This window comes from Corvus kubaryi, unplaced genomic scaffold, assembly GCF_017639235.1.
Source record: "Corvus kubaryi isolate FWS band 111438036 unplaced genomic scaffold, C.kubaryi_AGA036_p1.0 split2-37374, whole genome shotgun sequence".
Taxonomy (NCBI): Eukaryota; Metazoa; Chordata; class Aves; order Passeriformes; family Corvidae; genus Corvus; species Corvus kubaryi.
Genome location: NW_024582082.1, coordinates 5,159,713 through 5,185,491, shown reverse-complemented (window position 1 = coordinate 5,185,491; position 25,779 = coordinate 5,159,713). Strand labels below are relative to the sequence as shown.

The following is a 25,779-nucleotide window of genomic DNA, read 5'->3' as shown; positions in this document are numbered from 1 at the left end:
AGTATGAACCCCTGGTCACTGCCATGTGTACACAGAGGTGGATATGTAGGTGGCAACCCAAGGAGCAATTTCCTTTCTTACTCCCCTTCCAGGGCTGGATGTCACAGGATGCAGTGGAAGTTTAATGTTTCTAAGAGGACACTATAATGAGGAGGTTTTCTGCCAATCAGGAGCTTGCCCCTTCCCAGGGACTAACTGATGGAGGTGACCGCCATGATCAGGAACTGCTATTCAGGTCTGGACAATTTTTTCCAGTCCTCCCTCTGTGTCACTGGTACCTTTTCTTCTCTACCTGCTCAGAAACAGCTGCAGATGCCGAGAATTTAAAGCGTAGCCCTTAAGATCTAACGTAGTTGAAATGTCTATAAACACCTCGAGTCTCTTTAGAGAACTCCGTGCCTGCCAAACTGTGCAGCTTAATAGGACATCTCATTATTTGTGGTGCTTCTCCCCTCCTGCAGCCCATGATTATGTGAGAACTGCAGGAAAAGTACCTTTAAAGACTTCAGTACATCCTCAATGCCTAAACTGAAAAAGTAGTTAAGAAAAATAACTTAATTAAAAAGTTGAAAACATTTAATATTATTTAAGATGACCTCAAGACTTGGAGCATGTCTGCAGCTTTTTTTCCCAGCATGGGCAGGTAACAATATTGAAATATTATCAGAATATTTTTTCCTTATTTCTTTGTATTAATAACCCAAGAGCAAAGATTGCTCAGATGAAAGCTGTTGGACATTAATCAACAGATTCTGTTTTATGGCTGATTAGAAAACAGAAAAAACCCCCTAGTAAAACTAGTGTCATGATTCACCATGATGGAAACTCACTGATGGAAATAGGTTGCTTATAGAAGTCAAATTTTGGTTTTGAGTAGAAATACATATTGCACAGCTTACCAGGGATCAGCTAAAATGGATCCTAAAATGGAGGTCATTAATCAGCAGTTATCTTCTCTGCATATCTGTATGTTAAGAAGATGGCAAGATGCTTGATATAGAAGAGCTCCAAGGATGTACAAGCGGTAATATTTTCTTGGATATTGATTAAAACAGAAATTTCATTTTCTCTTCCTTCTCAGGGCTGGGTCTCCCACAGTATGGTCTGGGGGCTGCAGAGCTGCATAGCATCATCCATCACAGGAATGTCCTCCGAACAGGTAGGTGCTGTACCCAGCTATACCTATGTAAGGTTTGTCGTTAGGGTCAGAATTTGGAAGCCAATTTCCCAACCATCTCCCCTCAGGGCAATTCAGTTTGTGCCATGGTGTGGAGCTGCAGCACATGAACTGCACGAGTCACTAAAAACCCCTCAGAACTGAGACCAATTCCCCAAAACCCCCAGCATGGGCACTGGTAAGAGCAATGCTGATGTAGCCATCATCCCCGCTCTGCCCACAAATGTGTCAGGCAGCAACAACCATCCCCCAGCTCATGAGTGAGGTTATTGCTGTCAATACCAAATGAGATTTCAGAGACTTTCCACCATTTATCTTCTCATTGCCTCTCTCCTTCCCACAGGTGTACACCTGATACAGTCACTTTTCTCCAGGGGAAGAACCTGTTTCCCTGGGGGACAGGAATGACGACCCGCTTGCCTTCTGCTTTAAGCATCCATCAAACCCAGCCTCTGTGTCCCCTGGAGTTTTAATTTTCCTCTTGACAGCAAAGACAAATGACTCCCCCAGGGCTGTTTGCTCATGTCTACTCAAGGTTTCTGTGACATTTCTTGAAGATGACCTGTTTTTTAAACACAATGAGTTTTCTTTCCACTGCCACCTACCACTATGAGGGTAGAGATAGATTTGCTTTCAGAAAACCTAATGGTATCAATCTCTGACACATCCTCCCTCTCTGCTTTCTGCTTTAGGCTTCTTCTGGTTCCCAGATGTTGCCAGCTGTAATTTTTTCCTGTATTTGGGGTTGTCCTGCACAGTTAAAGAGATATTTCATTGAGGTGCACAAACCACAACAAAATATATTTTAGTTTTCATTTTTTTTCAATCCAGGTTTTCCCAAACTCACCCTGTAATCTGCCTTCTGGGTCCCCTAACACCATACCCCCAGCTCCCAAATGGTGGGGAGTATTCCTGTGGGGAATATTTTCCTGTCTCTAGGATTATCCCATGCTCTGACCTCTTCTGGGTCCACAACACAAAAAGCTGGGAGCTGTTGTTCGAGTCATCAAACCAAAGGAAAGGGGTATTTTGTGTGTTGTTTAGGACAATAGTTCAACTGGGGTGTTCCAGGTGATGCAAGCAAACATTACACCGGGAACTTTGGTGTTAAGACAGCACATAGTAATCACCAACTTTGCCAAAAGACAGTCGGATGGTTAATCTCCCTCATATTTATTACTTTTAGGCTTTTAATAGACTTTAAGACTTTTTTTTTGGTTCCTTATTTATAAGATATTCCTGGAAATGGCAGCCATGTTTGTAAGTGTCTCAAAGACAATTTCTTTCCCAGTAATGTCCCCTGGGAACCGAGTGAAGCAATGGCCACCCACCTGCCAGCCCCTCACCTGCTCACAGGTGCAAAGCTGTGCCTTGAACACAGCTCTCCTTCTCTCCAGCCACATGGAAGGAAGCTGACCTCTGCATGCCACCGGGGGGAGGCAGGCAGGCAACACAAGGAATCAGGAGCTGGTTTTGTTATTGATATTTTCATGATGAGCCATGCAGAGAAATAGGGAAAAAGCACCTTCAATTCCCCCATTTTCTTATTTTGGAGAGCTTGTCTTTGCAATATACCTGTTTAATGCCATCCTTGGTAAAAATGTCCTTCCCTTTATTTCCGTCTTCCCAGAAGAACTGCCCTACAGTATCATACATGGGATAGCCAGATCTTGCACTGGAAATACCAAACACCCGGATCTGCAAGGAACACTGCCAGCCCTGGCTGTGATTAAACCCCATAAAAAATGCAGGGACTCTCTGGCCAGATCCATCCGGATGTTGAAAGAGAGAGGAATGTGATTGCCACTTTCCAGTTTCCCTTGGCACGAGGATTTTCCAATACTCCAGCATATCCTGAGGATGGGAAATGGTGCTGGACCACCTGCGTGCTGGCTGTGCTCAGCGGCTGCACATCCCTCCAAGCATCAGCATTTCCAAACACAGCCCTGAGGTTACACAAAGTATTTTTGATCCCACCTCAGTGACCCCAAGGCTACAAATGCTGCCATGGGACCTTCCTTGCATTGGAAGGAGCTCCTTGTTCCCATAAATCACAGAATCATAGAATAGTTTGGGTTGGAAGGGACCTTTAAAGGTCATCTAATCCAACCCCCCCATGGAAACATTGCAATTTGGGCACTCTACCATGCAAACTCTCCTTGGATGTTGAATGCAATAATCACACTCTGGATAGCTGTGAGTTACTGTGCAACGGGAAAAGGCCTCTCTCAAACCCCCTGCTTTGTCCTTTTACCATTTGTGTATGTGGCTGCTTAATATATATTGAATAATTTAAACAATCCACATGCCATAACGTGCCCCCAAATGTTTAGTTGAGTGTCCCCAAATTTGTTTTGCATGTTTATCCATCCATTCGTTAGGAACGTAAGTGTTCTTTGACTTCACCCTGTGCCTTTCAGCATTATTTTATGGAAATTCCGATTTCCTGCACTGAAAGAAACCCTGATGATAATGAGAGGCTTGAAGCATTTCAAACAAAGAAAAAGCAGATTGAGTCAATTCTTCATTTTGTTCTTAATCAAAACTAGTTGTGTGCATTTGCATCGACAATGAGCTCAGCACACAATGCTCCATATGGGCTTGGCTGTTGGCATTCAGTGAAGGGCAGGAGCCACTGAAAAACCTCCCTGGTTTTCAAAGATTTAGGGATGACCTTGTAAAAGTATCATTTGTCACTGCCTTCCTTGTCCAGAATCACGAGGAAAATCCCTGGAAACAGGCTATGGAATTGCAGAGCCCAGTTCTCACAGGCCAAAGCAGCACAGCAGCACTTGGCTACGGAGAAGCAGTGGGAAGTAAGGAGCTGGAAGCTTTTAATGGAGCCCCAAAACATTCTTTTTCATTGTTCTTTATCTGCATATTGGTCTTCTACTTCAGATGTTACTCATTTTTCAGGCACACTATTATACCAAGTCTACCATAAACATGAATGCAAACAAGCTATGGTCCATTAATCCGGACACCTATTTGCAATTCCAAAGTGTCTAAAATGCTTGGAAACAAGCCACAAACTTTTCCTGTTCCCCAGTTCAGACCTGATCTCGCAGAACCCCCTTCATGCTAATTCCAGTCGAGTTACACCCAGGAGGTAGCAACATACGTGCCGTTTTAGGACCAGGTTCTCATTTTTGAGCATATTAACAGCACCTATCAGGCCTGTGGTGCACAGACTATGCAGGTCTGTTCTGCAGAGCATGAACAATTAGGAGAAAAAGGGATGGTGAGTCACACAGGCATCCCTGGTTGTGCTGTCATGAGTGGCTGGACAAGTTTTGCTCAGGAAGGATTTATTTTGACTCATTTTGGTCTTGTGGCTGTGAGAGGCTTGCAAAACCTTTCACCTTCTTTCCCTGGAGTCATGTGTATTTTATGAGAAATTTAAGAATTACCTCTTATTAAAATGGGGATAGTGTAATTACCAATAAAAAGCAGATGTTATGGCATGACTAATGCTTGAAAATGTGTATATAGCAAGTACAACATATGAGCACATCCAGACTTTTCACTGAGATAATAAAAATTGTCTTTGTTGAAACAAACTGGCCAAGTCACAGAGGTCTGAAGTCACAGAGGTCTGAAGTCACAGGGAAATCATTGCAGAAAACACTGAAAGGGCTCCACAAAAGGGCAGCTTTGGTCCCACTGATCTCAGCAGCAAAACGTTAACTGCAGGAGGCTGAGACAGAACCCCCAAGGCTGCTCACCTTGCCCAGATCAGGAGGTGTTTGGAAAGGTGTCCCGTTAAAGCACCAAAACTCACCATGATGAGAACATCCTTCCCCTCCATGCTGTAATGAGCCATAGTTAATGAGCTCCTTGACACCTCCAGCACCTCTCAAGGGTCCACAATCCACCTGCAACAGTCAAGATCGTTCCCTTGGATCATTCCCAAGTATTTTGGCAAGGCGTATCAGGAGCAATCCGTGTAGGCTGACTTTTGAAACAGGAATGTGCAAATAGCATGTAAACGGAGCTGTTCAACAAATCTGTTCAGGCAGTCCCAGGGTTCAGAAATTTCTGCTGAGCTCAAAACTTCCTTTCTTTCCTGAAAATTGCATTCATTGCTCTCTACAGATACCTGAAAGGAGGTTGTGGCAAGGTGAGGGTTGGCCTCTTCTCCTGGGGAACTAGAGATAAGACAAGGGGAAATAGCCTCAAGTTTCACCAGGGGAGGTTCACATTGGATATTATGAAAAATTTCTTCACTGGAAGAGTGGTTAAACATTGGAAGAGGCTGCCCAAGGAAACAGTGGAGTCACCATCCCTGGAAGTGTTGAAAAATCAGTAAACATGGCACTTCGCAGTATGGTTTTGTGGTTACTCAGTCAAAGGTTGGACTTGATGATCTTGAAGGTCTTTTCCAACATTAATGATTCAATAATTGTACTGCTTTTTGCCATAAAAGAACCTTTAAAGATGCACTCATTTTGCAAAAGAGCCTTTGCAGCTCAGGACGTGTGTGGATGTCAGCCTGTGGGTATAAATTTGGGGGCATAGGAGGATCTGTGCTTTGGCCAGGGGAGGATGCAAGGGCAGTGGGAGCCGGAGGTGGGAACTCAGCATCCAGGGGTGCAGGAGGGCCTGGAACACCACAGCAGCCGTGGGCTGGTGCTCACCCCTGCCCACTTATCTGCATATCCCAAGTCTGAGTCTTTGAGTTGTTCTTTGTCCCAAAGCCCATGCCCTGCCCAAAGCCCAGTGATTCAGGGTGCACTGGAGGCAGCAGAGACCTCCCCATTTTTTCCCCAAATCCCTTCCATATTCAGTAGTTATTTCTTCTGCACACAAATTCCATATTTCAATTTAAAGGGAAAAAAGCACATCCAAACCCTCAGGCTATTCTTGGCCCTGCCAGAGTGTCAACTCACCGGAGCAACCTCCAGCACTGTGCTGGGGTGCGCTGCAGGCTGGAGGGGTTTGTTCCTGTTGGTTTGTACCAGCAGTAGCTCTGTCATTCTGTGAAATGAAACTAAGACGTGCCTAAGCAGCCTTGACAGCAATTAGTTCTGGCAGAATCTTCGTGGTAATGAATTTCAATGATGCTGGGGTTTTGGGTGCTTGAACACTTCATTAGCTGCTGGTATATCATACTGATGCAGCCGAGAAATCACATTATAATAAACCACTTTTTACTGCAGGCAGCAACCAGGATAATATATGGGATGAATAATAATAGTCCATTCAAAATCGTTCCTGTGTGTTAGAGCTCTGGAATTTCAGTAAATAGATCAAATACTATGCAGGAATGAATCTTACTCAGAATTTCTCCATTACCCAAGTATTTATGAGCATTTTTTAATGTACTGTCAGAGGAGTTGCTCTACTCTATTACACTCGCCAGCTAAACTCTGAAATACATATGTGTTGATGCAGTAATATGAAAAATCATCTATAATGTAGCAAAATGTATTTTAAGTTTAAATGGAGGAAAATACACAATAACTATTTCAGTGTGAAATATCATTAAGTCTGTCTGTTTCAATATATTTACAGGATATATTCTTTTTTTAAAGTATGGAAATAAATGACTTAGAAATACCTTAAAAGGCACAACTGAGGTATTTTCGTGCTTTCTTCTATGTTTATAAACCAGAAATGTGTTGTTATAAGGGCAGATACTGAGAGAGCAGCTTCGTGCACAGGCCAATAGTGATAGGACAAGAGGGAAAGGTTTTAAACTAAAAAAGGAGAGATTTAGATGCGACGTTGGGATGAAGTTTTTACTCAGAGGGTGGTGAGGCCCTGGCATAGGTTGCCCAGAGAAGCTGTGGCTGCCCCATCCCCTGGGAGTGTCACGGTCAGTTTGGATGGGGCTTTGACAACCCAGTCTAGTAGAAGGTGTCCCTGCCCATGCAGGAGGTTGGAACGAGATGAACTTTAAGGTTCCTTCCAACCCAAATCTCTGTGTGATTCTGTGATTATGTTGCAATAAAATGGAACATTACTTATCACTGCCTTTGCAACAATTAGCATAAAAATGAAAAAAAAATGCATTAATCTGATGCTATTTCTATTAAAATTTATCCTTTTGAAGGAGTCATTTTGCCTGCTGGTCACATGGTTGGAAGCCCATCAAACATTCTGTCCCACACCAGAGAAGAAGGAGGTAGAGGTAGGTGATCACTGGTTTATTAGGGCTTGTCTCAGCAGCGCATTACCTCACTGTCAGGGACAAAAGCAATGATGCTTCTTTAGTAATTGGCCAGGCCATCTGTAAACATCCCAGTAAAGCCAGGACGCCCACAGGACTGTACTGGGGAGGAGGAAAGGGACAGCTCTGCCAGCAGGGAGCTGAGGTGGGTGGGGTGTTCTCCCTTTGTGATGCTCCCCCAGAACCCCATCACCATGGCAGCCAGAGATGCAGGAGGATGATGCTCTCCCTGCCGGCTTTCCCGTTCTTGGATTCTTCTTGAGTACGTGGTAACTATAAAAATATCCTTTGTCTCACCCTGGTGAACAGGTGGGTGGCAGTTACGTTACCCAATGTGTAGGTTCAGGCCCATTTGAACGAGATATTTACCCTTAAAATGCAAAAAACCTTGGAGACGGGGCTTTAGATGTGAAGAAGTAGGAGAAAGTAAATGTGGATGGGGAAATAACAGCATGTGAGTAGCAAATAGCCAAGCAGACAAATTTTCTAGTGCAAAAGTATTTGTGTTTATCTGTAACAGCAAGATGAGCTTTTTTTCCCAGTGCAGTAGTGTCTTATAATAGCAGTGATCTGTTAAATTAGCTTTTCAAATAAAGACAGAGCTATGACAAGAATTGATTTGAAACTTCAAGTTCAAACTCTTTTAAAGACCTGAATTGCATATGCCCATTTTGGTTGTACAGAAAACTCAAAAAGAATATCTGGAGGAGAGGAGGATTCTACAATTTTTTTTTTAAGGCTCTACCCAAATTTTAATGTTCTTCTATTTCCAGAATGCTCATAAACACTGCTGATCTACAAAGATTTTCAGAAGACCATAAATCACCCTAAATAGCCCAAGCCTGTGGGAGTCCTTTTCCTTGGCTTGGAATCTTCCAAGGCAACTCATGAAATCTGATGTAAGTTTAACCTCAAACAAGGTAAAAACACTCTCTCTGCCATGGTTTCACACAGTGCTGAACGGTAGCCTGTGAAAAATCAGGTAGTGAGACTGGGGGTTTGTTTTTTGAGCTTTGTTGTTGCTCTTCTTAATCAACAAGGAGAAAACATCGAATTGCCTATTTTTCCTGTGTGAACTACTAAAGACTGCTTGAGAGTATAGGAACTAACCTGGTATTTAAACTTAATTGAAAATGCTACATGAGAAAACATTTCAAGACTCAAAAAGTAAGAGCTGAAAGACAATGTGAAATCCTTACAATCCTCAGTCTTTACCTGGCCTGATTCTCTCTCAGCTGTGGCCGAAATGCCATGGCCTGGGTGTACAGCAGGACAGATCAACACTGGGGACTGACTTTGCTTGTAGCTCTTGCCCATTGATAGCATAATTTTATCATGTTTGATCAAATACAAATTTATTTCAGGATGTGGAGACAGAACAAAAACACAACCCCGTCATCCTCCCCAGGAGTCTTGGAAAACATCCCACTGACCAGAGACAGCCCTGAAGACTCGAATCCCAACCTCCTGGTTTGCAATGAGCAGCCTGGCCCAGATTCCCAGCTGTTGGACCTTGAGTATCTGCCCTACTACAGAACATCCCCCGTCTGTCTCTGCCCAGCATCTCACATCTGCACAGAAAGAGAAAAAAGCTCCAATGAAGGAAAGGCTAGCACTAAGCAGAATGAGAAAGTGAGTTATTCAGCCACTTCCACAGGGTATTTTCCATACTGTGGGATATCTAAAGAGCTTCTTGGCTGACCCTCACATATGGACTACATATATGGTTAAATGGGATTAAATACCTGCAAATTAGGTTCAGGTGGACTCACCTTTAATGTTTCTAAAAGGGGTAGGAAGGCAAGAAGAGAGGCAGGCATATCTTACACCAAGCTGTTACTCAAAATTAGGCCTTTAGGAACAAAATGGTGACTTGTGCTCTGAAAACACAATGCAGGAGCAGAGCTATCTGTAAGGAGGAGGTACCTGAGGCAGTCCTTTCAAGGTCCCTCTCCCTTGAAACAACGTGTGGGCCCCAGACTCCTGCTGTGTGGGACACTCTTGCCTCTGAGTGGGACCTGTCCCACAGCTGCAGGGCCCTGCTCTGTTCCCAGAGGCAGCGTTGCTCCCAACATCCCCTCATTTGACACCTCAGCTCTTGGTTCTGGACATGTTTTTTTCAGAGCATCCTGCCAAGTGTGGAGCAGATCAAGAGGACAATTTCTTCTACAAGCAAGGAAGAGCCCCCAGCCCAGCAGCTCCTGGGGGCCAGCAGCTCTGCACTCTGCCTGCCCCTGGCCTCCCTCCCCAGTGAGCTCCCACACCTGAACCAGCCCCTTCCCTCCAGTGGGTACTTTCCTTATTACAGGACAGAGGCAGGCATTGGCCCAGCTCCAAGAAAAGGGTCCTTCACCAGGACAGAAGGTCTGGAGACCAAAGAGGGAGGACAAAGGGGAGGACCGAATGTTTGGAATCTCTGTGGCAGCTGCTTGGTGTCCTGAGAAGAAAGCAGCGGGTTTGTGAATGCAGATGTGAAGGAGAAACTCTTGAAGCCTATGACAACATGAAAATCTGCATGAATTTGAATAAAATAAAAATATTCATTCTCTCAAACAAAACAACAAGTGAAATCCCAGACTGCATTATGAAAGCAGAAAGAAGCAGAACAGGAACTGGGGAAATAAATAATAAACTTTCTCTAGAGGTGAGGAAGAGAACTGTGCTTCTCTGTAGCTAATACCAAAGGCAAGACACTCACTCGAGGGATGCGCAGCTATGGGAAGTGGCCAATAGGAAAAAAAAGAGAATTATTTAAACCTAAGATGCTTGGAGGAATTAAACAGAGACAGAATTTCCAATTGGGATTGGGAAATACATTTCCTTTCCTCCTCACTACAATCCTTCCATTGTATTACTGGCATCTGTTAGACCTGGTTACTGTGCACAACAGCCATACACAGGAGAAAAAAAACCCCATTTTTATTTAAATTCTTTGTCAATATGATTTTTTGAGCACGTTTCCATTATGTCTGTCTTCATTTCACTTGCACAGTCAGTAATGAAAATACTCTTGATTACTTTAATATGTGCAACTAGGAGCTTCTATAAACATCAGTTTGATGCTGGAAAACTGGGAAATAGCATCCAGAAATATTTTGGCATTGGTGAATCTTGACTGATTTACACCAGATGAGAATCTAACCAAAAAGGGTCAGCTCAGTATTTTCTTTGCAGTTGTGAAATCTTGCAACATCCTCTCCTTACTGCCAACTATGTCACCTCCTCGAGACACCACACGACTCAATGAAACACGGCTTTTTCCCATCCCTGCACTGTGCACAGACCAATTCTGCTCAAAATAGATGTGTTTACTCCAACCACTTAGTAAATCTTCAAGTGTTTCTGTAATGATTACACACTGGTATGACAGTGTATTGACAGGCTGTGTCTAAATGTACCAGTGTTACCTATTTTAAGGATTGAAGAAGAAAAACACATCACATTTCACTGTTTCACATCTCCATAGGTAGACCAGTTTTCCCTGTGGTAAGTGTGACACTGAGACCAGGAACCCTACAGCCATGCAAGGTACGTTATGGTTTTAGTAATAATTTCTGCTTACACCACACTTTGGTGGGTTTTGACCAGTTGGGAAGGGATTTTGGTTGGATGCTGGAAACCAGCAGAGCTCCCAGATGGGAGCTTTGATCCCAGTCTTTCTTATAGGCACTGCTGAGGATGAAGTGGTGCCTCACCCCCAGGTTTGTAAAAAATATGTTAAAAAACCTGGAGTCAGCCAGACTGGTGAAAATTAATCCCAGTGCCCTCACACAGCTGCCCCAGCCGGAATCAGGAATGCAAGTCAAGCAACCAGCATGCCTTCAGCATCCCTGCATTCCCAAGGGCACCTCAGTACCATCCTGCCACCTTCCCACTGAAAAACAAGGTAAATCAGATTCCAGATGAACTAAGTCACACTGTATGAAACAGCCCCTGGTTTTAAGCACAAAGAAGGCTGACGCCTTGGGTACGTTGAAAGAAAGCCATGCTAAATAGAGTGAGATTATCAAAACTCAAGGAATCAGGCAGAGGAGGGAAGGAATTCTGTCTGAAAAGCAGGTGTGGATTATTCTGAGAATATTAAATTCAGCATTTCCATAAATTTGGCATATTTAAATACTTTGAACTATGTAGTATCAAATCCACAAATCTGCCTGATTTTTACTAGATAGAAAGCCAGCTTTCTATTGGCTGTACTTGATAATTTATGGGAATAGTGAACATCAGAAATCAAGGATTTGGGAGATGAGAATATTACAAGCTTTATGCTTATGGATCAGAGAAGCCGAATTTTAATCAAAAGCTGGCAAATATCATATCATATGTTGCCATCTTGAAACTGGAGCTGAGCAAAACTCATGATTCTAATGTATTTTCCATACAGTCTTGCTCAGAGGCAAAAAGGAAAGGATGGAGGGCAGTGCTGGAAGCTTCTGTGTTTCTCTCTAGGTTTATGCTACTTTATTACTTTTCCACATAGTTAACATCCTGTACACAGGCAGCAAACGATTTTTCTCAAACTGCTCCATGGATCAGATTCCTGCCTCAGTGAGGACATCATGTGCCTTCACCCCAAGAGTGGTCCCAGTCACACAGTTTGGTTCATCCTTGTGTACTGATAATGTATTTCCTTTCATCTCTCTATTTGAAAAATTCATAATTACTGCCCTAAACCTTCAGTACTTAAACATTCACAGTCCTCTGGAGTTTGAAAAACAATCCCCAATTACTTTGATGCATGCTGTGTCATCTTCATTGATCCCATTTAAGCTTTTAATCTCATGAATTCACAAAGTTAATTCATAAAACAAACCAAACAAACCATGGCAAAATATGCCCTTTAATAAAAAAAGTGGTGATGATCATAGATGTCTTTGGGGATTTCTGATAACACAGATTCTTCTTTCTCAACAGTTGATGTCAGATTTCATTTGGAAAGGGGGGAAAGGACTCTAGCCACAATATTTGTTGATCTGTATACGCCTTGGGAAAAACCTACTTCAAAGTCAATACAAAGACCACAGAGATATGGTGGGGCATGGAATTTGTCTCTGAAGTCAGGTACAAGAGGCTTTTTTTAGTAAAACACTGCAGGCCTCACTAGACCCAAAGATTCTTAAAATCAATTAGAGAACTCCATTAGCCTCAGCAAGGTGGAGCTTGGGCCTCCAGTTACCCCACGTGGAACAGAACAGCATGTTCCTTATATAAAGCTGAACCCCACTAAATGCTGTTTTAGGTGAAAATTAGTTCCCCAATATTTAAATGTATTGGTGTGCACCCTGCCCCAAGGACTGGGGTTAGCTGGGCTCTCCTTCCTCTCCCAAATCTGGACTGTGTCAATGCATATGACTTAATAACTTTATTTTGAACTCTGCTAGAAAGGAAGCTTTTGGCAAGTTAGCATTTATCACAGAAAAGCAGAACTCAGCATGAAACAAAGAAGCTTAAACAGGTCCCTGCCCAGCAACATGATGGGAAGGAATGGAAGTGAGTCATTAATAGGAAACAACTTGGCTTCCTTTCAGAACTGTATTTATGGTGAGTGACTAGAGAATACCTTGAATATACACCTCCATGCAAATACCAGAACACACACATCACTGGGTAAGCCCAGGGATGGGGGAACAACACAGCTCTCCTGCTGGGACAGCCTAATCCAGGATCCGGTGTTTTGCCAATGCAATTTAGGAACCGCATCAGAGATGAGCAACTGCATTCTGCAGAGCAGGGACAGGTTCAAGGTGGTGCCTGAGGGCTGTGCTGAATGCTGATCATCAGCAGGAACACATGGAAATAGGAAGGAATGAAGAAGCAAGGGATGCAAGGTCGGGTTATCCACAGGGAAGCTGATGCAACAGGAGGGGAAGCAGCTGTGCTTCTGTCACATCTGGACCCTGGAATGGATTCCATTAGTCTGTCCTGACACACAGACATGTTTCTGTGTCGACCTAGAGCTATATCCTAAATCTCACCAGAATGAACATGTTTGGACCCAAGTGAGGTACTTGCCCAGAGCAGCTGTTCCCCAAAATATGAAAAGGTGGGCTGGGGTGAAGGCACAGGCTGGCCCTGTCTTCAACCCTTTCTCAGTTAACGATGCAGGTGGGAAGGGATGATGAGAAAGCAAACAGCCTGCTGACCTACATAATCCCCCATAAATCTGTTTGTCCCTACCCCAGTGCTACCAGTTCCCATTAACTCCTCCCAGGCTCCTGGGGGCACTTTTGCCTTTCCCAGGAACGCAAGTTGATGGGATTTGCAGGTGTGGGCAAGGCAGAAATGCCAGCACCTGATCCAAATTATGTAGTCCTTGACTTCTGCAGCAATCATTAAGAGTTTCACATGTGGAAAAATGCATGAGCTATGTATTTTAGTTTGCAGCCTTTTGTCAAGGCTGGTGTTCTTGGGCTTAATTTCTGCTACCGGTAAATATAAATGGAGAAATGCATCCCCAGGGACAGCTGAACATCAGGATCACCTGAGCTGTGGACTCCTCCAAACTCATGTTTGAAATATATCCACTGTGCAGGGGAATGACTGTGCTCTGCTTTTCTGAGCACCTAGCTCTGTGCATGAGGAAGAGCTTCTGTACTGGGAGGGTGACTGAGCACTGGCACAGAGAGGCTCTGGAGTCTCCTTCCCTGGAGATATCAAAAGCCCCCTGGACACAATCCTGAGTAATGCAGTCTAGGGGACCCTGCTTGAGCAGGGGGTTGGACAAGATGAGTTCCAGTGGTCCCTTCCCATTCCCTGACTCCTGTGCATCAGTAACTGCATGGGGCACAGCCACCTGCCTGGCCACTGTCTGTGGTCTGGGGGGAAACTGGGCCACCTTCTCATGTTTTCAGCTGAGAAAAGAAAATGCCAAAGCCTAGAGGTGGCACAGAGCTGCTGCTGTTGCAATTACACCAAGGAGTAAGCACACTCCACACTGGTGGCTTGTACTGAGTAAAATTATCAAAGGCAAACAGATAAACTGGAAACTCTTGCAGGAGCAAGACCTGACGGAAACTGGCAACACAAGCAATGCAAAGGGGGCGTGGTGGAGAGCAAGGAGTTAAGCTTGCCTGGCTGACCAGAGCTGTGAAAATAGACACCAACCTGCCTGGGAGGAGGTAGTGAACTCTTTCCCACTCCAAAGCTCTTCGATGGCTGAGACATCAAAACCCCAACACAATATAAACCTAACAATAGGGTCTGACAGCTGCAGAGTGTTTGAACAACGCCTCAGATGGGGAAGCTTGTGAAATCCTCTATATCCCACTGGAGCATGGGAGCTGCAGTTTTTCCTGGTTTCTCTGGCTGTATTTTCCCTTAAAGACTGTGCCCCTCGTCCCACCACATCCTTTCAGGGACCCAGCTCACACCCACAGCCACCAGGCTTTGTATTTACTCCCTAAGTACATTTCCTCTGGCAGCAGAGTGCTGATCCCTTCCTCATTCTCTTATGGCATCCTCATGAATGGGTGCTCTGGGTGAACGTGAGGGGGTCTCACTCCAAGCATCTTCCCCGTTAGCACCTGATGATGGCTAATAATAATGATTAATGAATCTTAATCTTCCTGTCACAATTCCCTTTCATTAATATTTATATCTGGCAGATGTAACCCCAAGGGATAACTTGAGCTGCTAAGTATTAGTCTGCTATGTACAGCTGGTATTTTCTCCAGAAACTTTGAGGACATTCTTTGAAAGAGCATATTATGTGCAATTTTATTTTCAATTGTTAACACTGTCACGTGTCAGCATAGAGAAGAATGTTTATTTTAGGCCTCCTCATCTGATGAAGTAAAAAAACGCAGATACCAACATTTTAATGGAAAAAAAGGATCTGATGTAAAGGAATTATTACACACTTAAACAACTGGCATTATCACAGAGGTCAAGCTCAGCTATGGATACACCAGTAAGCCTCCTAATTACAACAGGGTGTAATTTCAGGCATCTTTAGCTGTCAGTGATTTAAAGTGTGCCATTTTCCAGTTAAATATATGTGTTCAGCTGCTAAAAAAAGCCTTGTGAAGCACTTTTGGAAGCATAAACATTCAATTAAATGACCTAGTTGAGTCCTCATAATTGGACTGAAGTCTGTTTATAACTAATTAATGACACAGCATAATTAGCCAAATGATTAATTGGCAATTATGCTATGAAAACAAATTAATCACTGTGTTTCCCAAATCAAGATCCTCTCTCTGCACCATTGCAAACCATTTGGCTCTGGTCTCTGACTGTCTTGATTTATTTCTATTTATCCATATACATCCTGGCTATGAAATTTGGAGGAATCTCCTCCCGGCTCTCAGCAATGCGTTGTCAGCTGTAGCAACAGGCAGCATCAAAAACATTTTTGGATTTTTTAACATTTTATTACCCTTCCCAGACATGCCTGGACTGTGGCTGGCTGGATATTGCTTCTTTGACAGTGCTCTCACTTGAAAGTAGGAAGGAGAATCTTGCAATTATGTTCATGTAAAGACTAAGAAAATGAGCAGATGAGGATGTGAGACAGCCTTTGTGTCTGAAACACTCCTCAGCCTGCAGGGGCTTCAACCTTAAGGTTTCCAAAATGAGTTGTTAAACCATGTGGACACAGGGAAAGCACGAACAGGTTGTATTAAAAAAAAAAAAAAGCTGCTTGCACAGCTGTGAGTTTTCTTCAGGAACTGATGGGAATGACCTAGCCTTTGGGAAATGTGGCTCACCATGTCCAGCCCAGGGAGGGACACCTGAGCTCACCCATCAGAGGGGTCTAGGGACATCAATGGGCACGGAAGGAGCTTCACAGTCAAAACAGCCTCAAAATAGAATCATAGAGTAATTTATGGAAAAGCCCTCTGAGATCATCAAGTCCAACCATTAACCCAGCACTGCCAAATCCACCACTAACCCATGTCTCTAAGTGCCACATCCACGTGTCTTTTAAATCCCTGCAGGGATGATGACTCCATCACTTCCCTAGGAAGCCTGCTCCAATACTTGACAACCCTTCTGGTGAAGAAATTTTCCTTAACAGCCAACTTAAACCTCCCCTGTGCAACCTGAGGCTGTTTTCTCTTGTCCTAGAAGATTACAAAAATGGAAAAATAAATCTTCAAGTCGCTGATAAACACTTTTATCTTTGCTTGTTCTCAGAAAGAGAAAGAAAATCAAATGCTTTAAGAGAAAGTACACTGGCAGAAAGGGGAGGTGAGCTCTCAGGGAATGTGCTGGTCATCTGGAGGAAAAAAGAGACCATGCATCATCAGGGAGCACAAAAATCCTGAAACTCACCAAAACTGAAGGTTGTTCAGAATTTCCTGAGGAAAGATTTCAAAGGCTGTGCTTGAACACGCAGGGCAGGCAGATAGGGAGTAAAACCACCCATGGGAGGTGGTTGGATCTCGTGACTCGAGAGCAATGGAGATGTATCCTGCTGGTCCCACACTGAGCTGGCAGCCCCTGCAAAGCACTGTGCTGACTTCAGATGTACAGCCAAGACTAACCACAAACCCCCCTGCTGTCTGATGGGCGATTTGCCAAATAGTGCCTGAGTAACCAAAATCAGATCTACCTGAAGCCCTTTGACAACAATTCAGATTTCTAGTCTCAGTTTGCTCCAGCTTTTGAGAAACGATGGAGTGAAGCAGATTTCTGTAGCAGTCAGAAACTGGGCATGGTGGTGACTCTGGGTGGTGACTCCATGATAGCCCTCACCAAGTAACCTTTATTTAAAAGGAAGCTGACATTGCTAGGTGACACAGAAGACATCAGCTTCTTCATGCTCTAGGTATGATTCATAGCAGTTTCAGTATTTTAGCAGGATAAGTAGCTTCAGTGACGTGCTAAAAATAAGGGCTGAGCCTGTTTTTCAGCTCGGGTGCCCCAGGGACCCCGTGCCGATTGCCAGATTGCTTCCTGGATGAGAGCGTAACTCGGCCATCAAATATTTTTTTACCCTTTGCATTCAGCTTTATGTACCCAAAGCTGTTCCTAATGGGGTGCAGATGTTTCTCAGACTGAGTTATCACACAAAATGGGCGGGGGAAGGAACTACCGAAAACTTCAGAGGGAATGAAGGAAAATTGCGGCACTCGTGAATCACCAGCAATGTTGGGGAGAAAAAGCACAAACAACCGTTTTTGTTTTTTCACCAGTCATTACTGCTGTCTCATGAGGGGAAGATGGGACAGAGACAAGGACAATTAGAACTCTGAAAGTTAATAAAACATAAAAACTCACAGAAAGAAAAGGAAAGGAGACAACAGAGGCTGCGGGTCCATGCTGGGGTGAGCTGCACTGAGAGCGGCAGCTTGGGTAGCTCAATCCTGGCCCCAGCGCTGCTAATTGCATTAATTGCAGTAACCGTGAGACTTTGGGGATAGCGGCAAGCAGCCACAACACCACCTGCTGCAGCTATTGCCCTCCGGGCTCCCTGGGATCTGCTGATGAAGCTGGGATACCTCAGAAGGGGCAGGGATGAAGTCACAGCGCATCCAGGCACAGTGCTACAGCTCTGAGATTTGGGTCACACCAACTAAAAAAAACTTAAAGAAACTTGCAGGAAGCAGCTGTGGGGAAATAAAAGAAGCTGAAAGTTTCTGCTTGCCTTCATATGCAGCAGGCCTGGACTAGTTTTATTTATAAGATTTTTCCACTGAGCAGCAGCAGCAATGGATGGAATGAAATGATCTTGGGATGATTTGAGAACGAGTCTTCTGACGCTTCTTCTAAGTCACTCACTGAGAACATTTTCCTCCCTCCTGTCTTTTTTTTCCCCTGCCTTTTTACAAGCAAAATGTTGTGGTTTGAGAGGCAGGGCTGACGATACCACATGCCCTGTTGAGGGGAGTGCTGAGGCTGGAAAAGGGAGTTTTCTGCCTCCTCCCTGCACAGTCCCAGCCTGCCCTTGGGAGGACCCTCACTCTCCAGAGCCTATTCCTCAGCATATGCTCAAGCAGCAGCAGTAGTAACGAAAATTCAATCAGCTTTGGACTGACTCCTCTGATGTTACTCCTCCTGACAAGGATAGGCAGAAAGCTGGAAAAAATGATGCTGAAATTATTATTAAAAAAACCCAATCAGAAATAAAAACAAACCCCGAAAACCTGAGCAGGTAAAAATATTCTGTCTTATAAAAATGTCACAGTCACAACTTGAAAGGTCACCGTTACCTTTGGCCCATTCAGACCAGTCTGTTGGCTGCATCTGTTAGCTGGCACCTGTGTGTACCCACTGAATGGAAAATAATTGCATAGGTGATGAGCCAAATGCTGAAAAGCACAGTCCTCAAGGTGCTCTGGAAGAGTGGGAGAGCTGCAGCCGCCTTCGCTAGAGAGGCAGGATTAGAGGAAACCCAAGAGCAACAATGAGCAAAACCATGGCAGGAATTTTAAGGGAAGAAAACAGCTTTTTAAACCATTGTGTAGTTGATGATGAGGAAGGCAAATGCATTTAATGCTGAAATAAAATGGATTTAAAAGCCATCGTGAAAAAATGATCTCAGCTGCTGAGTTCTGTAAAAGCTCCTCAGGATGTCCCATGGCTGGAGAGGGCTCGTGGTCCCCACCAACACCTGCCACCTGTATCTGTGTCCTCATCCCTGCCCTGTCCTGGTGTCCCCTGCAAGCACCACAGTGAAACCTGTGTCATGCTGCTCTGAATTAGAGAAAATCAAGGGAAAGGGCAGAAAGCAGCATTTAGTAGTAGGACCACAGCGTGGTTTTATCATTATTTAGGGCAAGAAGCTGCCTTTGAAAACAGAAGATGACATTTTGAATCATACCAAAGGAGTGAAATACTGACTCCTGAAATGTGATGCTGCAGGAGAGCTCCAGCTCTCAGCCCCAAAGGTAGGACTGACACAGCCTAACTGTGCCTGGACTATTCCTCAGGAACAAATGGCATTTTCAGGTTGGTAAAACAAATAACAGCTTGTGCTGTCAAATGCTGGGAAGAGGCAAAGATCCTTAATACAGTGATAAAAGACTATTTTTATACTTCATCAGTGCAGGGAGGCCAAGTCACGGTTTCCTCATCATCACATTAAAAAAAACGAGGGATATACGTCCTGCCCCCATAGCAAGGAAAACACAGCTTGTGCAAAGCTCATTGATCCTTCCTGCTCTGCTCCAAGCAACTAGCCTGGTCTCACTGAACCTCCTTCTCTGGCTTTTTCCCCCTCAAACATACCAGTCTGGGGACACTCAGGGTGTGCTGAGACCCAGCAAGAGCTGCAAGACCCTGCTATGCTACATATCCAGACTGACAGTGTTTTTTCCAAGGTACCAAATCAAGGCACCTGGGTGGGATGTGCCAACAGGACTCAGTTTTTCTCTGTCATATTCAATTAAAGCCTTCAGATGCAGCTGTAGCATTCAGGTCTGTGCAGAGCCTGAATTGACATCCTAGCAGGAAAAGTCTTTAACATCCCTCTGAATGACAGGGGTCTCTCCAGCTGTGCAGAGTCCCTCTCGGCGCTGGTGTGCGCAGGTTAACAGCACCCTCTGCAGCCACCCCGGCTGCCAAAGCTGGGAAAAGACAGCCTCGAGGAGCATTTGAATCCATCTTCCCCTGTAAATCGAGACCAAGAATCCTTGTTAAACTAAGATAAACTTGCAGTTTTGATACCAGCTTAATGTAAAGCTCATCAGATAGGCTTACTTTAGCAAAGTCAGCTATGGCAATGGACGCTTTAAAGATCAGGGCAAGCTCTAGTATGTTTAATTTCTTGTCATAGTGCCTGTTTGGAAAGAAAATGATAAAAGTATTCCAGTTAACCACAAGCAAATAAAGTGTTATTTTGCAGGATATGGGGAATATGTTTTCCAAAACAAAGAATTAAATTTCTCCACGTGCTGCAATTTGCATTCAAGCAATTTTACATGATTTTATAGATCTGGAAATATATTTAGCTGCTAAAAAGCAGCTCTCTCGACTAAATCAATAGTTTTTCTTCCCTGGTGCCTCAGAAGGGCTGTGTGTATTTCTTATGGAGACACATGTATGGAAGAAGGGGTAAAGCAGAGATCTGGAGGGAGAGCAGTTGGGGAAACTGCTCCAAAAACACCATCAGGAGGCATTTCTAGGATGGGTAGTTTATCCCGTTTCCTTTTGGTGGCACCATTGGCCCAAACATTATCAATCATCAGGTCCAGGTCCTTGGGGGTCTTGGCGTTCTCCAGGTACCAAAATCTGGCTCTTGGTGCTGTGGGAAATACATGGCAACAAATTGTTTCTGTTGCTTTCATAGGTTTTGGAGGAAAAGCGTTAACATATGCAACGAGGTAATTACTCAGCATTGCATCTGTGGCAAATACCCAGGCTGGACCTGAAGTTTTGTGCATAACTTCCTTTTGGTAGTGATACACACACTGATGGTGTCTCTGGAATGACAGCAAGGAGGCACAGGAATGAGCCACTGGCAAAAATAATACATTTTGAAGAATGAACATTTCCTTGAGCTTTGGACAGACACCACAAGAGCACCACTCAGACCGGATATGGGCTCTGATCCACAGACTTCTAGTGAAAAGCTCTAGAATTTGCACACAAGGACCTGGCTCCTGCTGTAAAGCCCAGCAGCCTGAGCTATGTGGAGCCCAGTGTGGGGACGTGGGTGCTGAGACACCCCCGTGTCCCACAGCAACAGCAAACCAGTGGGAGATGTCGTCGTGCAGGGAGGTGACCCTTGACAGCACCCAGACTGTGAGACCCAGCTGCCTGGATGGGAATGGGACCATGTGTGATGAGCAGCTGCTTTTGCCAGCATTTCACTGACTGGATTTTTTCCTTTGCAATCCTTTGTCACAGCCTCCCTCAGCTAAAGCCCAGCAGAAGGCCTGGCTCTTTGCTCCAGAGTATTTGCTTTCCCTGTTTGCCCAGGAGATGGGCAACTCTTACCCACACAACTCAGTGAGTTCCAGGGCAGGTCACACACATATCTGAGGGAAAGAAGCCACGAGCAGGCATTTGCTCTTGAGGCATTCCTCATCTTCAGCAGCTCCTGGAGCCATAATGCACAAGGACACATCCAGCCCCAGCTGAAGGTGCAGCACTCTTCCCTTCCTTACTGGACTTCCAGGAGCCTCCAGAGAGACCTTCCCGGAGTCCTGTTTATAATGTCAGATAATTGCCATGGAGAGATTTGCAAAGGGTGAACAGGATTTCTTCAGCAGACCCAAGGCTCTGCTCCGCATTTTCCCGTCTTCACTCTGCTGATTTTTCCTACCCAAGCCCTTCTCAGCTTGATGCTGTCTTGATTTCTCCTTTCACTACAGTGGTGCTACAAGACCAAGGATGAACACAAGTTCTTCCTATATACTCCACAGTGAATTAATGGAGCTTCAACAGGACATTGTGAGCAGGGAATCAGTGAGACTGAACACAAACAAAGGATGCTTCTCCATTAACACAAATGAGAAACTGTCTCACTGTGCCTGTTCAGTCAAAGCATTGCCCACAAAGCAGTGGTGTTTGCTTCTCTCATGTAAATTTTCCTGCAGCTTTCAAGCACCATGATTGGTATTTGCAACTCTGAAATCTCCTGTGTTGTTTGCCTTTCCTCTTCCTGCTGTTATTGATTGCAGACGTTTCCATGCAAATAGGGTGTTCACCCTGTAAAATTAGCCTGCTCCTCTTCCCCCCATGATGAGTTTCTACCCCAGCCCTGCTGGACCTGGCAACCTACACAAAATCCCTTTCCTGCCATGGGATAATAGTAAAAAAGGCTGAAGAATGTTTGGAGGGGTAAACACAGAGGAAACTTTTTCACTGAAGACAGTCATAAACACACACACACACACACACACACCTCACAATATTTAAATTTAATTTTAGAACTGAATATTTTAATTACTCACAATTACAGAGATTTTCAAGGTGATTTACAAAAGCTAAGGTCCAATTCGCCATTTATTTTTCTAAAGAGTTAGACATCCATCTTCCACAAGCTGAAAAGAGGGGTATATTATAATTTACAACTGCCAGTGGGGTTTGTGTGAGATACTGTGCATTCACCTGCTGGTATTCCAGATGTGGTATTTAGCAAATGCATGTCAACAGAAGGGGTTTGATCACATGAAGCTGGAGCTCAAACTGATCTCATCTCACCTGAAGCGTCTCTGCCTGGTGTCTGACTTGACACAAGACCTGAAAAACAAGAGTGGGGATTATTTTACCTAAATGTGGATGTCTGCAGTGGGAATGTATGCACCTGACCTTAGGTTCCCACTGGATCATGAGCCACAGCTCATCTTAGATGCCCAAGGGGGCTGCCATGACCAGCTCAGGCAAAGAACTGGGAAGGGAAACATAAAGATCAAAGGAGTAAATCCTGTCCCAAGCATTGAGAAGATTCCTCCTGGCCACTAGCCCTTTTCCCGAGACCTTCTCATTCTTTACTGTGAGGTTGCAACAGGTTGCCCAGAGAAGCTGTGGATGCCCCATCCTTGGGAGTGTTCAAGGCCAGGTCTAGGGAAAGGTGTCCTGCCCATGGCAGGAAGGTGAAATGAGAGGATCTTTAAAGTCCTTCCAACCCAAACCATTCTGTGGTTCTATGAAATGACCATGAGGTATGGTGGGGCTGAGTTGAGCACCAAAAGCTGTTGATGGAACAGTCAAAGCTCAGAAACCTATTCATGGCTTTGGGCAAAATGCTCCACTCAGGCTCATTAGCAGTACAACCACATGTTGCCTGCCCAGCTGCCTCTGCCAGGGAAACTTTCTGCTCTTTCCAGGTCTTATCAATAGCTGTTGTGTGGAAAATGAGCCTGGGCGATGGGAGCAGGGAGTATGGGTCACAGCTGGCTGTCTCCTCCTGCCAGGACAGAGAAGAACACCTTTGCTGCCATACTGTAGCTGGCTTTTACAGCACTGCTCTGCTCTCAGCTTCAAGCATGTCCTGCTGAGCTGGCTCATCTCAGCCAAAATCTCCTGAGCTTGTGGGACAGTCAGCCTTGCCTGAGTGGGAGTGTGGATACAGCTCACCAGGCTCCAGATACTGCTGCTTCTCCTGCTCTCCAGAAATTGTGGCAGAGGAAGAGCTCAGTACAGTGGACAGGGCTGCTCATTGCTCTCAAGAAAAGATGTTGGATGGTGTTTGAGAGCTGCCCATGGAATGTCTGCCCTGACTGCTGGCTGGTGCTCAGCCAGGCTGGGATCTGGGGGGATATGTTAGATATGTTAGATATGTTAGATATGTTAGATATGTTAGATGCCTGGTGCTGAAGGCTGAGGGTAGTTAGCCCCAGGGGGTCTGTGCGGCACCATGGAACTGCATCAGCTGGGTCTTGCCTGTAGATCTGGAGACAGATCTTTTCAGGGGATATCAGCTACTTCAGGCATTTGTCAGAAGAGTTCCCTATATAAAAATAGATAGATAGATAGATAGATCGATAGAATATGATATATATATATAGATGATATAGATACAGGTGATGAAAAGACCTGAGGATTCCCTTCACTGCCTAATTCTTCCTGGAATGCTTCTCCTCCAGTAAACTCTACCCAAGTCTTGGGCAAGGAAGGGCAGAGAAGAGCTTTGCAGCTGTTCACAGTGGGGCCCTCCATGCCTGTTTCTGGTGTGTTTGTAGCCTCTAATTCATCTGCCATGCACATTCCTGCAGAGCAAGCACTCATGTTTTGCTGTCTACAGAAACAGGCTTGTTTGGAAGCTCCTGGAAGGGAAAACTATTTCTGCTATGTGCCCCCTGACATGTCTTCCCACAGCCTGGATCTGTCTGGTTGCTATAGCCATAAGGTTGTCCTCCTATCACCACTTACACATTACTTCAGGCTGTTTGTACACTACTTTTTAATTTACTGGGCTCTGCTCATGCGACTCAGCCCCTCAAAGAGACACCAAGCATTAGAATCTGGTATCAGTGACTCTGCCTGCAGCAGTGAGGTTTAATGTCATTTCATTTGTCTCTTGTCCAGCAGCTTAAGCCATTATTTGTTACTAACAGGTCAATATTTTAAAGGAATTTAAAGGGAATATTGAAAGGGAATTTGAAAGTGAATTTACAGTGAAATGCATCCTAGCCCAAAAATTGTTTACAGATGGATAAGAAATTAATAACTCCTTTCCATCTAACATACTCTGTCCCTGCTGAGTTGATTCTTTAATTCCAAGAGCAGTTAAGTGTGCATCTACCACAAGTTCCTGAGTCTGTCCCAGTTCCTTCACTGCAATGCTCTTCCAGAGAAAATACACAGCTCTGGGTAAGACAGTGGGAAATTTCTTCCCTTTTATCGGTAGCATTATAAACCTGCTGGGGAAAGGATGTAAACTGGTCAAAAGAGTGTGGTACTGTACAAAAAAAAGGGTTTGTGGTTGAGGAGGAGAACATCCAGAGTGTTCAGGATGACACAATCTCTCTGTTCCCCCTCTTGGCAGGAGGAAGAGAATTCCTCATCCCTAATCAAAACCACACGTATCTACCTCTGACCAGCATTTGTAAGTAGCTACAAGCCCATGCTGGGACTCAGAGCAGCAGAAAGGATGGACCCCTTCCCAGTTTTCCATATGTCACTGCTGCCTGTTACCAGTAAAAGGAGATGTTCTGCCAGCTGGGAGATGGAGGTGTGTGAACAGGTCTCAACAAACAGCACTGTATTTGACAGTGCCAGGTGGAGATAAGAGCCCTGAGCCTCTCAGCCCACAGGCAGGACATGGCAGCATGCTGGAAAGCATTTCTGAGCGCAAAGATGCCCCTGCCAGTGCCACTGCCCAAAAGTAGCTTTGCTTTAGTGGTCCCAGCTCAGTCCAGTTTGGTAAAAATCACAGAAACATAGAATCCTAGAACAGTTTGGGTTGGATGGGACATTAAAACTCAACTGGTTCAAACCTGCCTGGCATGGACAGGGACACCTTCCACAAGGCCAGGCTGCTCAAAGCATCAGAAGGAGCCGCAGCAGCAGCACAGGCTCACCTGTGCATAACCAGAGAGGTGCGTGCCTCAGCCTGGCTGGAAGTGACTCACGTGCTCCCAAGCCATAGCTGGCACTAAGGAAAAACTCTTTTTCAGTGGCAGCCACTACACTTTAGGGGCAAACACCCCCCCACAACCCACAGAGGAGCGGGGCACTGAGGGGCTGAGCAAACATTGACTGTCCAAGCCTGCACACAGGTCCCTGCCCATGCTGGGATCATCTGTGGGTTTGTGGGCACTGCCATCAGGAAGAGCCACGAGTGTCCAACACCCCTGGGTGTGTGCACAGGTACAGCTGCAAGGGCATCTCCATTCAGTCTGTCCCAGCCTCCCTGCCTCCCTCCTCTAGGCCAGGAGTTGTTTATAGTAAACTCTCCATAACTTGTGGATTCAACTCCAGGTTCAGTGTTGCACAAAGACCACGTCCAGTATTCTCTCTGAGTTAGCAGATGTTCTGAACTTGGCATGGAAATGTGTTACTCCCAGTTAAAGAGAATTCATGTGATTAATGATTA

The 25,779-nt window shown here is 44.8% G+C and overlaps 1 long non-coding RNA gene across 2 annotated transcripts; it reads left to right on the top strand.

Annotated features, from left to right (window-relative positions):
- Nucleotides 1–1,083: 1,083 nt before the first annotated feature.
- Nucleotides 1,084–12,242, top strand: LOC121658178. Of its 2 annotated transcripts, XR_006013862.1 has the most exons (5): nt 1,084–1,159; nt 7,233–7,310; nt 8,123–8,248; nt 8,714–8,981; nt 9,473–12,242. It is a non-coding gene; the product is annotated as an uncharacterized LOC121658178 (long non-coding RNA). The 2 variants fall into 2 exon arrangements; XR_006013861.1 differs by lacking the exon at nt 9,473–12,242 and having other exon boundaries at nt 8,714–9,153.
- The last annotated feature ends 13,537 nt before the right edge of the window (nt 12,243–25,779 follow it).